This window comes from Rattus norvegicus, chromosome 20, assembly GCF_021556685.1.
Source record: "Rattus norvegicus strain SHRSP/BbbUtx chromosome 20, alternate assembly SHRSP_T2T, whole genome shotgun sequence".
NCBI lineage: Eukaryota > Metazoa > Chordata > Mammalia > Rodentia > Muridae > Rattus > Rattus norvegicus.
Window position 1 is genome coordinate 12,772,469 of NC_141553.1, and position 5,333 is coordinate 12,777,801.

The following is a 5,333-nucleotide window of genomic DNA, read 5'->3' on the forward strand; positions in this document are numbered from 1 at the left end:
TTAACCGTTACTATGGTTACTCACTAGAAGCCCAGGGTCTTTCCTGAAGTGTGTATATGGCTCATGTACCTGGACCGGCCACTCTGAGACATTCTCCAAGTAGTGAAACTCTGCCACTTAGGATGATCTTGGGGGCCAGCTGAATTGCTAGCTGTCCACAGTAGGGTAAGGGGGCTGGATTGGAACGTTCCTCTGGCCTTTTACAAACCCAGTAACCATGCCAAGGAATACAGGATAGATGCTGAGCCAAAGAAAAGTCCCTTCTCATTAGGGGTCACTGCCAGGGGGAGTCTTGGGATTGACAGGCAGCCCACCTCTTTGTTCATGCTCCTGCATTCCTCATTTAGAACCTCATGTAGCAGGGAGGCCCAAAACAGTACATTTTGAAGATCACACACACACACACACACACACACACTCACACCAGGATTAGAAGAACATACACTCCCAACCTCAACGGCTGATGGCTTTAACTGGACCAGCACTGTCAGGACTGATCACTAGGATGTCATCAGTGTCATCACACAGAGGTAAGCTCCTCACGCAAGTCAGAGAGGATCGCTGACAGCCATGAACAGCTGCACCCTGTTTCCAAACTCACAATACGCAAGTCCATCTCACAAGCAGGAGAGTGCTGGTACACAAAGGGAGCGTGTATGTGACTTGCCCTAGGTGGAATAGCTAATAACTTGGAAGGCCCTGGGGTACAATGGTGGGATGGTCAGAAGACACAGGCACTGAGCAGATTCCGAGGGTCCCTGCAAAGTAGACAGAGAATCCTATCTAGTGTGTAGGTGCTATCTAAGGGTTACTGTGCAGGTGCTAAGGCTCCAGTTCAAAGAGAAGCCATTCCTAGTCATGGTCTTTGGCCCTGGAAGGCTGAAAGTCCAGCAGAGGCCAATGCCAAGGCATAGGAGATGTATGTAACTAGAGACAAGATAGGAAAGGAAACCAACACCCATCCACCATTTGATGCCTTTACCATGTCCTAGTCTGGTTGGATGGGACACGGTCATTTGGTTCTGGCCTTTTTCTTGATGCTGTCTATTGAAGCCCTGTGTTCATGGTAAAGAATGTTCGCGTTGCTGTAGCTGGGCATCTCCAGCTATAGTTTCCTCAGACAGGAGGCTAACATCAGCCCTCGGAGTCCCTGATTTTACAGGGACTCCAAGAGGGTCTGTGGCAGTTCAAATCACTCCAGAAAACCCAAACCCTGCAAGCGCCTGAGCCCTGGAGCCAGACTCCTTTGAAGTCACTTCCAGCTCTCCAATCCCTCAGTTTCCTGTCCTCAGCACCAGGCACCCTCTAAAGTGCAGGCTGAGAGGAGCTCCCATACCACTCGCTCAGGCGGGTAGACCTCAGACAAGCTGGTTCCGTTTAGGGCTTGAATTTGTCAGGCGATTTAACATTTTCTTCCTGCCAAGAAGCTGCTCCTCCAAGGGAAATAGCCCTTCTCTGCGGTTGATATGGCTGAGCGTCTTCCAGAATCTCAGCCCACAGACGGTACGGGCTGGAAGGCAGCGGCAGGGGCAAATCAGGATGATGTGCGGCTATCGGAGGACCTAGATTTCAGAGGGCCTGGAGAGAAACATGATCCTGCAACGTCCTTCCTGCTTTTTCTGATTTTAGTACCACAGAAGTGGGGGACAGATAAGCCAGTCCTGAAGTCCTAAGCCTCATGGAAAGGCCCAGAAGCACCCTTACACTTCAAAGAGGGTTCTAGAGCCCCTTGTGGGCAGTCCTCCTAATTTCACAAGTACTCCTAATTTTACAACATCCGTTTACGTGCCTTGACCACATGAGCTCCACTCTTCTCTCCATGGCCCGTCTTCAGGCAGTCATGGGATTTAAGCATGCTTCCCAGATTTGGCTCTATGTCATTTGCATACTATTGAGCCAGAGGTGTGGTGCTGAGGAAACCTGCTTATGGGTTCCGACATCATGGCCGAGTACCTGTGATGTTCCTTATCTGGTTAATGTCTGCGATGGCCTAGTCCTGCCCAAGCCACTGATGCATCAATACCCCACCCTCCCGCCGCATGGGCTGGCTGACGGTGTTGCTCTAAGACAGATTGGCCTAGACTGAACTGTGACTTCCAAACCGGGTTGCAGTCCATGAAGGAAAGATCACCCAGTCACCCAGAAAAGTAAAAACCCGAAATTAAAACAGGCAAACAGTAAAAGAAACTCAACAAAATTGACAGACTTGATCTAAAAAAATATCCAAAGAGAACTTTTTAAAACTCTACCTTTCCTGAATTTTAAAAGAAATACACGCACATACACACACTTTCAAACTGTAAAGGAGTAATTGATTATTAACTAGTTAGAAATAGAAATAATTAGAAACTATTAGTTAGGGTCCAGAGAAATGACTCAGCAGTTAAAAGCACTGACTGCTCTTCCAGAGGTCCTGAGTTCAAATCCCAGCAACCACATGGTAGCTCACGGTCATCTGTATCATAATCCTATGCCCTCTTCTTAATTAATTAATTAATTTTTAAAAAAGAAACTATTAGTCAGAAATAGAAATAATAAAAGGCAATAAACTAGTCAATTATCATTAATAAGTTAATCATTATTAATTAACTAGTTAATAACTAATAATTCTAGCCATTACAAGGTTGAGACAGGAGAGTTGTGAGTTAAAAACTACCCTTCAGTGAGACCCTGTCTCTATGTAAACTAGCAAATAAAAATTTAAAAAGTAAAAGACTAGATAAAAAGGAGTCTTCAAAGCCAGGCAGTACTGGTGCATGTAGCAGTGAGTTATAGAACCAATTCCTAACAGATGCATGCCTTTAATTCCAGCACTCGGGAGGCAGAGGTAGGTGGATCTTTGGGTTCAAGGCCAGCCTGGTCTACATAGCAAGTTCCAGGACAGCCAGGACCACCCAAAGAAACCTTGTCTCAAAAAAAAAAAAAAAAAGAAAAGAAAAAAGAAAAAGAAAAAGAAAAAAACAAACAAACCAAAAAGGAGTCATCAGTACAGATCTGACATACATGAAGACAGTAAAGAGATAATGGTAATTATCTTTGTGTCAATAAACTTAGACTGCTCATATGAAAGAAACAGAGTCCTGGAGATACACAGAGCATCAAAGCTAGCCTAAGAAAAAGCAGTCCGGTATTTGCTAAGAATATTGAACTCATTATCTGAAGAGTAGTCTACCAATCATTTGATAAAGTGGTGGCATCAATCCTACGTCAACTCTTTCAGAAGGTAGGGGAGAAAGGAACATTTCAAAATGCTTGAGTCCAGTAGCTTTCCCTATGACCTAACCTACACAGAGATGCTGAAAAGAACAGTGAAGACCAGCATCGCTCACTGATAGACTCGAAGGTCCTTGAAAAGTATTAGCAAATCAAAACCTGCTGACATAAAAAGGACACTGCACCATGGCTATCCTCACAACACGGCTATGACTCTTGGCAACAATAGGGGTTCAATTTAGGACCTCATACATATTAGGTCAGATCTGTGCTGAGCTACAGCCCTAGGTCTCAAAATGCAATTTTGGTTTAAAAATTTCTCTATATTAATAGGATAACGTCAAGCTGATTAACCATCGATATCTTAAATATATCAAATGCCAAAAAATACAGCTGACCAGATTCAACAAATTTTGGTTTACAAAAGTACCCCAGAGGAATAGATGAGGAATTGAAGACAGTTTTCCTAACATAGCGAAGGGTGTCAGCCCAATGGCTGATCTCAAAATGCAAAAGGCAGATGCTGTCCTTTTACAGGAATATGAAGAGAAGTCATTTTCATCGGCGATATTCAGTGGCTTACTAGAGATTTAAATAGTATGCAGGGGTTGAGAAGAAGAAATATATATGGCAGGTGTGAAAGGAAGAGAGGAAGACTGTCTTTATTCACAGGGGATATGGCTATATCCTAATTCTAGGAAATTCCACAGAACACACTTTGTGTGTATAGTGTATGTACATGTGCGTGTGAGTGTGTGTGTGTGTTGTGTGTGTGTGCGTGCGTGCATGTGTGTGTGTGCCTGTGTGTGTTGTGTGTGTGTGCGTGCATGTGTGTGTGTGCGTGTGTGTGTATGTGTGTGTGTGCGTGCGTATGAGAGACAGAGAGAGAGACAGAGACAGAAAGAGAGTGGTGTGCATGTGTACATATATGCCTGTAGATGCCAATGATCAATGACGTCAGGTGTCTTCTATCTCTCTCCACCTTATCTCTGAGCCACAGTCCCTCACTGAACCTAAAGCCAACTGATTTGGCAAGCCTAGCTGGCCAGAGAACTCCATGGTGTGCCACACCGCACCTTCTCACGTGGGTGGCGGGTATCTGAACTCAAGTCGCCACGCTTGTGCAACAACCACTTTACGTATTGAACCCTCTCCCCAGTCCCAGGACCTGGCTTTCTTGAAGCCATGATGGCCAGATCATAGACGAGTAGAGCGAGTGACACCATCCACCTTCTCCCTCCTAAAACCATTGCGATTATTGTCAAAATGATCAAGACCCATTTTCAAAGTTCTGGGACGTAAGCAGAATATCATGACAATTTAAAGAGCGTTTATTCAAGAAAATAAAGCTACCCCCCCCCTTGGCGATGACCTGTGGCATCTCTTTGTCGTGGAGGAGGCTTCAGAATGTAACACCAAGGGGAAGAGAAGCCAGACACACGAGGCCACAGAGTGTGATCCCACTCATACGAAATGCCTAAAAGACAAATCCCATAACAGAAAACATGGCAGAGTTTGCGGGGGTGGGGAGGAGGTGGAGGCCTTATCAGGTTTTTACTGAGTGTGTTCTGGGACTTATAACTACACACCAAAAGCTAATGAATGGCTTGTGTGAACAGGATGAATTTGATATCGTGTTAAATATGCCTCAATAAGCCCTTCAAAAAAAAAATGATCACAGGCTTTGGCAGTCTCTTAATACCAAAGACGCAATGCTGGAATAGAGGGCCCTCATCAAACACCTCAGCTCTCAACGGAGGCCCCTTGAGAACCACACTGAAGAATAAGAGAAACTCAGGATGAGATTTGAGTCGCTTCAGTCTCTGAGAACGAGAGCCGTGCCACTTGACCACCCAAGACGCTATGGCACGGAAGAGGACGTGGAATAGAACTCCTATAGTATTTCATACATGTTATCTGGCCTTTAATCAAAAATTACCAGACAAACCAAGAGATAGGATCATAAGACTATATAGAAAAATAGATAACAGAAATAGGGTTAGCCCTGATTTTGGAGTTGTCAGACAAGAGCACCTCACGAAATTGAAAGGGAGAGAAGACTGTGTAAGAGAACTGTAAACCACTCTGAGGGGAAAAACAGACATTCTAAAAATAAAGAA